The sequence below is a fragment of the Hyla sarda genome, unplaced genomic scaffold, assembly GCF_029499605.1.
Source record: "Hyla sarda isolate aHylSar1 unplaced genomic scaffold, aHylSar1.hap1 scaffold_321, whole genome shotgun sequence".
Classification (NCBI taxonomy): Eukaryota; Metazoa; Chordata; class Amphibia; order Anura; family Hylidae; genus Hyla; species Hyla sarda.
In genome coordinates, this window is record NW_026609945.1 from 289,897 (window position 1) to 302,169 (window position 12,273).

The 12,273-nt window shown below is 45.8% G+C and overlaps 5 non-coding genes across 5 annotated transcripts; all 5 read right to left on the minus strand.

Annotated features, from left to right (window-relative positions):
- Positions 1 to 1,174: 1,174 nt before the first annotated feature.
- LOC130329677 (U2 spliceosomal RNA) lies at positions 1,175 to 1,365 on the minus strand. Its single transcript, XR_008873200.1, has one exon. It is a non-coding gene; the product is annotated as a U2 spliceosomal RNA (small nuclear RNA).
- Positions 1,366 to 3,455: 2,090 nt separating this feature from the next.
- LOC130329678 (U2 spliceosomal RNA) lies at positions 3,456 to 3,646 on the minus strand. Its single transcript, XR_008873201.1, has one exon. It is a non-coding gene; the product is annotated as a U2 spliceosomal RNA (small nuclear RNA).
- Positions 3,647 to 5,756: 2,110 nt separating this feature from the next.
- Positions 5,757 to 5,947, minus strand: LOC130329680 (U2 spliceosomal RNA). Its single transcript, XR_008873202.1, has one exon. It is a non-coding gene; the product is annotated as a U2 spliceosomal RNA (small nuclear RNA).
- A 2,081-nt stretch (positions 5,948 to 8,028) lies between these two features.
- On the minus strand, positions 8,029 to 8,219 carry LOC130329681 (U2 spliceosomal RNA). The gene has a single exon (XR_008873203.1). It is a non-coding gene; the product is annotated as a U2 spliceosomal RNA (small nuclear RNA).
- Positions 8,220 to 10,326: 2,107 nt separating this feature from the next.
- LOC130329693 (U2 spliceosomal RNA) lies at positions 10,327 to 10,517 on the minus strand. Its single transcript, XR_008873214.1, has one exon. It is a non-coding gene; the product is annotated as a U2 spliceosomal RNA (small nuclear RNA).
- Between the last annotated feature and the right edge of the window lie 1,756 nt (positions 10,518 to 12,273).

Here is a 12,273-nt window from a genome sequence, read left to right on the forward strand (position 1 = left end):
TCTCCGCCGAAATCACTTTTAAACCCATTTCCACCTTTTTTTCCCTTCTCTTCCTCTTACTTTTTTTTCACGTTTTTTTACGTTTTTCTCCTTTTCGCCTCTTTTCTGGGCGTATTATTCTTCTTTTTCTTCTTTTTTTTCGTCTAATGCATACCCCATCAGTGCAGCAATGCTTATTCAATACCGCCAGCAGATGGAGACACTGGGGGATAATTTTCTAAGGATTTATACTGATTTTTCCTGTCTGAATTTGTCGCACAGAAAGTTGCAGGCCAAATATGTGTGACATTTCTGCGACTTTAGCTTCTAGAGCATTTTTACAACATTATACATAGGTGCTGAATACATAAAAAGCGACTGTTCAGCGACAGACAAGTCGCATCGGCTGAAAGTAGGCCAGAATGTCAGTCCATGTTGGAGCAGGTTTAGATACAGTCTAAAGTATAGATCTCAAAGTCTGTGCACAGAATTTAGCAAGGGCCTCGCACCTTCTGATGCATCAGGTAGGTGCACAATAGCATAGCCTAACCCTCTGTACTTTGGTCTATATTGATGCGGGACATAGACAGCCAGCTGATGACCAATCCATTAGTGCAATGGATGGCTGGAAGCATTTGTCTTTGCCTTTGCAATACCACAGAAGCAATGCATGGTCAATGTACAGCAATGACACACCTGTGTGAACAGCCAGGAGACCCCCCCCCCCCCCCCATGTTATGTTACATAGTTACATAGTTAGTACGGTCGAAAAAAGACATATGTCCATCAAGTTCAACCAGGGAATTAAGGGGTAGGGGTGTGGCGCGATATTGGGGAAGGGATGAGATTTTATATTTCTTCATAAGCATTAATCTTATTTTGTCAATTAGGAACATTCAGCACCCACCCGCTATCAAGGCAGCTGCCTATCATGTCATGCCCTACCTGCACAGGTGTGCTGGCTACTCAAATGATCCAATTAAGGAGGCCATTTAGTCAGCAGCAGCAGAAGTCCTGTGCCTGGACGCTCCAACAGCGGCCAGACACAAGCAGAAGCAGAAGCAGCAGAAGCAGCAGCAGCACCACCTTTTGTTTTTTGGCTGCAGCAGCAGCAAGGCCCACAGGGCTGGCTAGCTGGCTAGCCAGCAAGCAGGTAGCAATGAAAGTAGGAATCTTTCTTTTTAACCCTGTAAGGGGGTGGTGCACTGTACCCGAAGATACTGCCATATCGGGTCAATGCATAGGGCGACGGAAGCAAGCTTCGAAATCGGCCCCCGTTCTCAAAAATCCATTTAATATATGGTCCCCAGATAGGGGACGTATCAGATATTAAACTGATAAGAACAGATACTACACTTGATCTTAGCCAAAAGGCCGAGAAGCGATAACCGTGAAAGGGGCGGGCCCAACAAGGTGCCCTTCATGGGCACTATCACTGCTTGCTGTCAGGGAGGCTGCCAGACAATTTTCCATGCACACTCTGGGCTGGGGGGCAGTCAACCACCAGTACACACAGCAGAACCTAAACCCATACCATTATTGCTAAGCAGCAAGACAGGGGCCCATTGCACTCCCACGGGGCCTTTTTAAATGCAATCCATAACCCGGATTTGCCAGGAACCCTTCTTACTCCTCCTACTTGCATGTGACACTGGGCTTAGGATCTGCATAGGAAACACACACACAAGCACACACCTACCTTTGTTGCCTGCAGTTGCCTCCTTGGCTGTCCCCAAACGGTATCAAACCAACACCCACGGGAAGCTGTAAGCATAGAGGACATGCCTGCACCCCATTGGACTTACCTGTGTGGGTTAAACCCGGGTTATTTGACAACCTATGGCGGTGATGGTTCTGCTCAGGCAGAGCAGTGCTGATGCTCCTCATAAAGCTGTCGCTGCTGTGAAGGTTCTAGGTGACATCACAAATCCCTATGGTTACATACACAACAAAGCTGGGTTGTTGTTGTTTACACTCTGCAAGGCCTGTGGAAGTGAGTGACATCATAGCACTGTAGTTCTGAGGGTTCTAGATGGATGCAACAATCTCCTGTTGCTTCTATGAAGGCCATAATAGACGACATCACCAAACAGCTCCATAGTCACATACACAGCAAAGGAGAGATGTTGTTTACACCTAGTGATGTCAGTGGTATTGAGTGACATCACAGCACAGTGCTAAGGCTCCTGGGCCTGGACACAGCAGCGGCTGCAATATCTCAACGGAGAATACGTTTATATATGTGTGTGTGTGCGCGTATATATATATATATATATATATATATATATATATATATATATATTTCTCCGCCGAAATCACTTTTAAACCCATTTCCACCTTTTTTTCCCTTCTCTTCCTCTTACTTTTTTTTCACGTTTTTTTACGTTTTTCTCCTTTTCGCCTCTTTTCTGGGCGTATTATTCTTCTTTTTCTTCTTTTTTTCGTCTAATGCATACCCCATCAGTGCAGCAATGCTTATTCAATACCGCCAGCAGATGGAGACACTGGGGGATAATTTTCTAAGGATTTATACTGATTTTTCCTGTCTGAATTTGTCGCACAGAAAGTTGCAGGCCAAATATGTGTGACATTTCTGCGACTTTAGCTTCTAGAGCATTTTTACAACATTATACATAGGTGCTGAATACATAAAAAGCGACTGTTCAGCGACAGACAAGTCGCATCGGCTGAAAGTAGGCCAGAATGTCAGTCCATGTTGGAGCAGGTTTAGATACAGTCTAAAGTATAGATCTCAAAGTCTGTGCACAGAATTTAGCAAGGGCCTCGCACCTTCTGATGCATCAGGTAGGTGCACAATAGCATAGCCTAACCCTCTGTACTTTGGTCTATATTGATGCGGGACATAGACAGCCAGCTGATGACCAATCCATTAGTGCAATGGATGGCTGGAAGCATTTGTCTTTGCCTTTGCAATACCACAGAAGCAATGCATGGTCAATGTACAGCAATGACACACCTGTGTGAACAGCCAGGAGACCCCCCCCCCCCCCCCATGTTATGTTACATAGTTACATAGTTAGTACGGTCGAAAAAAGACATATGTCCATCAAGTTCAACCAGGGAATTAAGGGGTAGGGGTGTGGCGCGATATTGGGGAAGGGATGAGATTTTATATTTCTTCATAAGCATTAATCTTATTTTGTCAATTAGGAACATTCAGCACCCACCCGCTATCAAGGCAGCTGCCTATCATGTCATGCCCTACCTGCACAGGTGTGCTGGCTACTCAAATGATCCAATTAAGGAGGCCATTTAGTCAGCAGCAGCAGAAGTCCTGTGCCTGGACGCTCCAACAGCGGCCAGACACAAGCAGAAGCAGAAGCAGCAGAAGCAGCAGCAGCACCACCTTTTGTTTTTTGGCTGCAGCAGCAGCAAGGCCCACAGGGCTGGCTAGCTGGCTAGCCAGCAAGCAGGTAGCAATGAAAGTAGGAATCTTTCTTTTTAACCCTGTAAGGGGGTGGTGCACTGTACCCGAAGATACTGCCATATCGGGTCAATGCATAGGGCGACGGAAGCAAGCTTCGAAATCGGCCCCCGTTCTCAAAAATCCATTTAATATATGGTCCCCAGATAGGGGACGTATCAGATATTAAACTGATAAGAACAGATACTACACTTGATCTTAGCCAAAAGGCCGAGAAGCGATAACCGTGAAAGGGGCGGGCCCAACAAGGTGCCCTTCATGGGCACTATCACTGCTTGCTGTCAGGGAGGCTGCCAGACAATTTTCCATGCACACTCTGGGCTGGGGGGCAGTCAACCACCAGTACAGACAGCAGAACCTAAACCCATACCATTATTGCTAAGCAGCAAGACAGGGGCCCATTGCACTCCCACGGGGCCTTTTTAAATGCAATCCATAACCCGGATTTGCCAGGAACCCTTCTTACTCCTCCTACTTGCATGTGACACTGGGCTTAGGATCTGCATAGGAAACACACACACAAGCACACACCTACCTTTGTTGCCTGCAGATGCCTCCTTGGCTGTCCCCAAACGGTATCAAACCAACACCCACGGGAAGCTGTAAGCATAGAGGACATGCCTGCACCCCATTGGACTTACCTGTGTGGGTTAAACCCGGGTTATTTGACAACCTATGGCGGTGATGGTTCTGCTCAGGCAGAGCAGTGCTGATGCTCCTCATAAAGCTGTCGCTGCTGTGAAGGTTCTAGGTGACATCACAAATCCCTATGGTTACATACACAACAAAGCTGGGTTGTTGTTGTTTACACTCTGCAAGGCCTGTGGAAGTGAGTGACATCATAGCACTGTAGTTCTGAGGGTTCTAGATGGATGCAACAATCTCCTGTTGCTTCTATGAAGGCCATAATAGACGACATCACCAAACAGCTCCATAGTCACATACACAGCAAAGGAGAGATGTTGTTTACACCTAGTGATGTCAGTGGTATTGAGTGACATCACAGCACAGTGCTAAGGCTCCTGGGCCTGGACACAGCAGCGGCTGCAATATCTCAACGGAGAATACGTTTATATATATGTGTGTGTGTGCGCGTATATATATATATATATATATATATATATATATATATATATATATATATATATATATATATTTCTCCGCCGAAATCACTTTTAAACCCATTTCCACCTTTTTTTCCCTTCTCTTCCTCTTACTTTTTTTTCACGTTTTTTTACGTTTTTCTCCTTTTCGCCTCTTTTCTGGGCGTATTATTCTTCTTTTTCTTCTTTTTTTTCGTCTAATGCATACCCCATCAGTGCAGCAATGCTTATTCAATACCGCCAGCAGATGGAGACACTGGGGGATAATTTTCTAAGGATTTATACTGATTTTTCCTGTCTGAATTTGTCGCACAGAAAGTTGCAGGCCAAATATGTGTGACATTTCTGCGACTTTAGCTTCTAGAGCATTTTTACAACATTATACATAGGTGCTGAATACATAAAAAGCGACTGTTCAGCGACAGACAAGTCGCATCGGCTGAAAGTAGGCCAGAATGTCAGTCCATGTTGGAGCAGGTTTAGATACAGTCTAAAGTATAGATCTCAAAGTCTGTGCACAGAATTTAGCAAGGGCCTCGCACCTTCTGATGCATCAGGTAGGTGCACAATAGCATAGCCTAACCCTCTGTACTTTGGTCTATATTGATGCGGGACATAGACAGCCAGCTGATGACCAATCCATTAGTGCAATGGATGGCTGGAAGCATTTGTCTTTGCCTTTGCAATACCACAGAAGCAATGCATGGTCAATGTACAGCAATGACACACCTGTGTGAACAGCCAGGAGACCCCCCCCCCCCCCCCCATGTTATGTTACATAGTTACATAGTTAGTACGGTCGAAAAAAGACATATGTCCATCAAGTTCAACCAGGGAATTAAGGGGTAGGGGTGTGGCGCGATATTGGGGAAGGGATGAGATTTTATATTTCTTCATAAGCATTAATCTTATTTTGTCAATTAGGAACATTCAGCACCCACCCGCTATCAAGGCAGCTGCCTATCATGTCATGCCCTACCTGCACAGGTGTGCTGGCTACTCAAATGATCCAATTAAGGAGGCCATTTAGTCAGCAGCAGCAGAAGTCCTGTGCCTGGACGCTCCAACAGCGGCCAGACACAAGCAGAAGCAGAAGCAGCAGAAGCAGCAGCAGCACCACCTTTTGTTTTTTGGCTGCAGCAGCAGCAAGGCCCACAGGGCTGGCTAGCTGGCTAGCCAGCAAGCAGGTAGCAATGAAACTAGGAATCTTTCTTTTTAACCCTGTAAGGGGGTGGTGCACTGTACCCGAAGATACTGCCATATCGGGTCAATGCATAGGGCGACGGAAGCAAGCTTCGAAATCGGCCCCCGTTCTCAAAAATCCATTTAATATATGGTCCCCAGATAGGGGACGTATCAGATATTAAACTGATAAGAACAGATACTACACTTGATCTTAGCCAAAAGGCCGAGAAGCGATAACCGTGAAAGGGGCGGGCCCAACAAGGTGCCCTTCATGGGCACTATCACTGCTTGCTGTCAGGGAGGCTGCCAGACAATTTTCCATGCACACTCTGGGCTGGGGGGCAGTCAACCACCAGTACACACAGCAGAACCTAAACCCATACCATTATTGCTAAGCAGCAAGACAGGGGCCCATTGCACTCCCACGGGGCCTTTTTAAATGCAATCCATAACCCGGATTTGCCAGGAACCCTTCTTACTCCTCCTACTTGCATGTGACACTGGGCTTAGGATCTGCATAGGAAACACACACACAAGCACACACCTACCTTTGTTGCCTGCAGATGCCTCCTTGGCTGTCCCCAAACGGTATCAAACCAACACCCACGGGAAGCTGTAAGCATAGAGGACATGCCTGCACCCCATTGGACTTACCTGTGTGGGTTAAACCCGGGTTATTTGACAACCTATGGCGGTGATGGTTCTGCTCAGGCAGAGCAGTGCTGATGCTCCTCATAAAGCTGTCGCTGCTGTGAAGGTTCTAGGTGACATCACAAATCCCTATGGTTACATACACAACAAAGCTGGGTTGTTGTTGTTTACACTCTGCAAGGCCTGTGGAAGTGAGTGACATCATAGGACTGTAGTTCTGAGGGTTCTAGATGGATGCAACAATCTCCTGTTGCTTCTATGAAGGCCATAATAGACGACATCACCAAACAGCTCCATAGTCACATACACAGCAAAGGAGAGATGTTGTTTACACCTAGTGATGTCAGTGGTATTGAGTGACATCACAGCACAGTGCTAAGGCTCCTGGGCCTGGACACAGCAGCGGCTGCAATATCTCAACGGAGAATACGTTTATATATATGTGTGTGTGTGCGCGTATATATATATATATATATATATATATATATATTTCTCCGCCGAAATCACTTTTAAACCCATTTCCACCTTTTTTTCCCTTCTCTTCCTCTTACTTTTTTTTCACATTTTTTTACGTTTTTCTCCTTTTCGCCTCTTTTCTGGGCGTATTATTCTTCTTTTTCTTCTTTTTTTTCGTCTAATGCATACCCCATCAGTGCAGCAATGCTTATTCAATACCGCCAGCAGATGGAGACACTGGGGGATAATTTTCTAAGGATTTATACTGATTTTTCCTGTCTGAATTTGTCGCACAGAAAGTTGCAGGCCAAATATGTGTGACATTTCTGCGACTTTAGCTTCTAGAGCATTTTTACAACATTATACATAGGTGCTGAATACATAAAAAGCGACTGTTCAGCGACAGACAAGTCGCATCGGCTGAAAGTAGGCCAGAATGTCAGTCCATGTTGGAGCAGGTTTAGATACAGTCTAAAGTATAGATCTCAAAGTCTGTGCACAGAATTTAGCAAGGGCCTCGCACCTTCTGATGCATCAGGTAGGTGCACAATAGCATAGCCTAACCCTCTGTACTTTGGTCTATATTGATGCGGGACATAGACAGCCAGCTGATGACCAATCCATTAGTGCAATGGATGGCTGGAAGCATTTGTCTTTGCCTTTGCAATACCACAGAAGCAATGCATGGTCAATGTACAGCAATGACACATCTGTGTGAACAGCCAGGAGACCCCCCCCCCCCCCCCATGTTATGTTACATAGTTACATAGTTAGTACGGTCGAAAAAAGACATATGTCCATCAAGTTCAACCAGGGAATTAAGGGGTAGGGGTGTGGCGCGATATTGGGGAAGGGATGAGATTTTATATTTCTTCATAAGCATTAATCTTATTTTGTCAATTAGGAACATTCAGCACCCACCCGCTATCAAGGCAGCTGCCTATCATGTCATGCCCTACCTGCACAGGTGTGCTGGCTACTCAAATGATCCAATTAAGGAGGCCATTTAGTCAGCAGCAGCAGAAGTCCTGTGCCTGGACGCTCCAACAGCGGCCAGACACAAGCAGAAGCAGAAGCAGCAGAAGCAGCAGCAGCACCACCTTTTGTTTTTTGGCTGCAGCAGCAGCAAGGCCCACAGGGCTGGCTAGCTGGCTAGCCAGCAAGCAGGTAGCAATGAAAGTAGGAATCTTTCTTTTTAACCCTGTAAGGGGGTGGTGCACTGTACCCGAAGATACTGCCATATCGGGTCAATGCATAGGGCGACGGAAGCAAGCTTCGAAATCGGCCCCCGTTCTCAAAAATCCATTTAATATATGGTCCCCAGATAGGGGACGTATCAGATATTAAACTGATAAGAACAGATACTACACTTGATCTTAGCCAAAAGGCCGAGAAGCGATAACCGTGAAAGGGGCGGGCCCAACAAGGTGCCCTTCATGGGCACTATCACTGCTTGCTGTCAGGGAGGCTGCCAGACAATTTTCCATGCACACTCTGGGCTGGGGGGCAGTCAACCACCAGTACACACAGCAGAACCTAAACCCATACCATTATTGCTAAGCAGCAAGACAGGGGCCCATTGCACTCCCACGGGGCCTCTTTAAATGCAATCCATAACCCGGATTTGCCAGGAACCCTTCTTACTCCTCCTACTTGCATGTGACACTGGGCTTAGGATCTGCATAGGAAACACACACACAAGCACACACCTACCTTTGTTGCCTGCAGATGCCTCCTTGGCTGTCCCCAAACGGTATCAAACCAACACCCACGGGAAGCTGTAAGCATAGAGGACATGCCTGCACCCCATTGGACTTACCTGTGTGGGTTAAACCCGGGTTATTTGACAACCTATGGCGGTGATGGTTCTGCTCAGGCAGAGCAGTGCTGATGCTCCTCATAAAGCTGTCGCTGCTGTGAAGGTTCTAGGTGACATCACAAATCCCTATGGTTACATACACAACAAAGCTGGGTTGTTGTTGTTTACACTCTGCAAGGCCTGTGGAAGTGAGTGACATCATAGCACTGTAGTTCTGAGGGTTCTAGATGGATGCAACAATCTCCTGTTGCTTCTATGAAGGCCATAATAGACGACATCACCAAACAGCTCCATAGTCACATACACAGCAAAGGAGAGATGTTGTTTACACCTAGTGATGTCAGTGGTATTGAGTGACATCACAGCACAGTGCTAAGGCTCCTGGGCCTGGACACAGCAGCGGCTGCAATATCTCAACGGAGAATACGTTTATATATATGTGTGTGTGTGCGCGTATATATATATATATATATATATATATATATATATATATATATATATATATATATTTCTCCGCCGAAATCACTTTTAAACCCATTTCCACCTTTTTTTCCCTTCTCTTCCTCTTACTTTTTTTTCACGTTTTTTTACGTTTTTCTCCTTTTCGCCTCTTTTCTGGGCGTATTATTCTTCTTTTTCTTCTTTTTTTTCGTCTAATGCATACCCCATCAGTGCAGCAATGCTTATTCAATACCGCCAGCAGATGGAGACACTGGGGGATAATTTTCTAAGGATTTATACTGATTTTTCCTGTCTGAATTTGTCGCACAGAAAGTTGCAGGCCAAATATGTGTGACATTTCTGCGACTTTAGCTTCTAGAGCATTTTTACAACATTATACATAGGTGCTGAATACATAAAAAGCGACTGTTCAGCGACAGACAAGTCGCATCGGCTGAAAGTAGGCCAGAATGTCAGTCCATGTTGGAGCAGGTTTAGATACAGTCTAAAGTATAGATCTCAAAGTCTGTGCACAGAATTTAGCAAGGGCCTCGCACCTTCTGATGCATCAGGTAGGTGCACAATAGCATAGCCTAACCCTCTGTACTTTGGTCTATATTGATGCGGGACATAGACAGCCAGCTGATGACCAATCCATTAGTGCAATGGATGGCTGGAAGCATTTGTCTTTGCCTTTGCAATACCACAGAAGCAATGCATGGTCAATGTACAGCAATGACACACCTGTGTGAACAGCCAGGAGACCCCCCCCCCCCCCCCATGTTATGTTACATAGTTACATAGTTAGTACGGTCGAAAAAAGACATATGTCCATCAAGTTCAACCAGGGAATTAAGGGGTAGGGGTGTGGCGCGATATTGGGGAAGCGATGAGATTTTATATTTCTTCATAAGCATTAATCTTATTTTGTCAATTAGGAACATTCAGCACCCACCCGCTATCAAGGCAGCTGCCTATCATGTCATGCCCTACCTGCACAGGTGTGCTGGCTACTCAAATGATCCAATTAAGGAGGCCATTTAGTCAGCAGCAGCAGAAGTCCTGTGCCTGGACGCTCCAACAGCGGCCAGACACAAGCAGAAGCAGAAGCAGCAGAAGCAGCAGCAGCACCACCTTTTGTTTTTTGGCTGCAGCAGCAGCAAGGCCCACAGGGCTGGCTAGCTGGCTGGCTAGCCAGCAAGCAGGTAGCAATGAAAGTAGGAATCTTTCTTTTTAACCCTGTAAGGGGGTGGTGCACTGTACCCGAAGATACTGTCATATCGGGTCAATGCATAGGGCGACGGAAGCAAGCTTCGAAATCGGCCCCCGTTCTCAAAAATCCATTTAATATATGGTCCCCAGATAGGGGACGTATCAGATATTAAACTGATAAGAACAGATACTACACTTGATCTTAGCCAAAAGGCCGAGAAGCGATAACCGTGAAAGGGGCGGGCCCAACAAGGTGCCCTTCATGGGCACTATCACTGCTTGCTGTCAGGGAGGCTGCCAGACAATTTTCCATGCACACTCTGGGCTGGGGGGCAGTCAACCACCAGTACACACAGCAGAACCTAAACCCATACCATTATTGCTAAGCAGCAAGACAGGGGCCCATTGCACTCCCACGGGGCCTTTTTAAATGCAATCCATAACCCGGATTTGCCAGGAACCCTTCTTACTCCTCCTACTTGCATGTGACACTGGGCTTAGGATCTGCATAGGAAACACACACACAAGCACACACCTACCTTTGTTGCCTGCAGATGCCTCCTTGGCTGTCCCCAAACGGTATCAAACCAACACCCACGGGAAGCTGTAAGCATAGAGGACATGCCTGCACCCCATTGGACTTACCTGTGTGGGTTAAACCCGGGTTATTTGACAACCTATGGCGGTGATGGTTCTGCTCAGGCAGAGCAGTGCTGATGCTCCTCATAAAGCTGTCGCTGCTGTGAAGGTTCTAGGTGACATCACAAATCCCTATGGTTACATACACAACAAAGCTGGGTTGTTGTTGTTTACACTCTGCAAGGCCTGTGGAAGTGAGTGACATCATAGCACTGTAGTTCTGAGGGTTCTAGATGGATGCAACAATCTCCTGTTGCTTCTATGAAGGCCATAATAGACGACATCACCAAACAGCTCCATAGTCACATACACAGCAAAGGAGAGATGTTGTTTACACCTAGTGATGTCAGTGGTATTGAGTGACATCACAGCACAGTGCTAAGGCTCCTGGGCCTGGACACAGCAGCGGCTGCAATATCTCAACGGAGAATACGTTTATATATATGTGTGTGTGTGCGCATATATATATATATATATATATATATATATATATATATATTCTCCGCCGAAATCACTTTTAAACCCATTTCCACCTTTTTTTCCCTTCTCTTCCTCTTACTTTTTTTTCACGTTTTTTTACGTTTTTCTCCTTTTCGCCTCTTTTCTGGGCGTATTATTCTTCTTTTTCTTCTTTTTTTTCGTCTAATGCATACCCCATCAGTGCAGCAATGCTTATTCAATACCGCCAGCAGATGGAGACACTGGGGGATAATTTTCTAAGGATTTATACTGATTTTTCCTGTCTGAATTTGTCGCACAGAAAGTTGCAGGCCAAATATGTGTGACATTTCTGCGACTTTAGCTTCTAGAGCATTTTTACAACATTATACATAGGTGCTGAATACATAAAAAGCGACTGTTCAGCGACAGACAAGTCGCATCGGCTGAAAGTAGGCCAGAATGTCAGTCCATGTTGGAGCAGGTTTAGATACAGTCTAAAGTATAGATCTCAAAGTCTGTGCACAGAATTTAGCAAGGGCCTCGCACCTTCTGATGCATCAGGTAGGTGCACAATAGCATAGCCTAACCCTCTGTACTTTGGTCTATATTGATGCGGGACATAGACAGCCAGCTGATGACCAATCCATTAGTGCAATGGATGGCTGGAAGCATTTGTCTTTGCCTTTGCAATACCACAGAAGCAATGCATGGTCAATGTACAGCAATGACACACCTGTGTGAACAGCCAGGAGACCCCCCCCCCCCCCCATGTTATGTTACATAGTTACATAGTTAGTACGGTCGAAAAAAGACATATGTCCATCAAGTTCAACCAGGGAATTAAGGGGTAGGGGTGTGGCGCGATATTGGGGAAGGGATGAGATTTTATATTTCTTCATAAG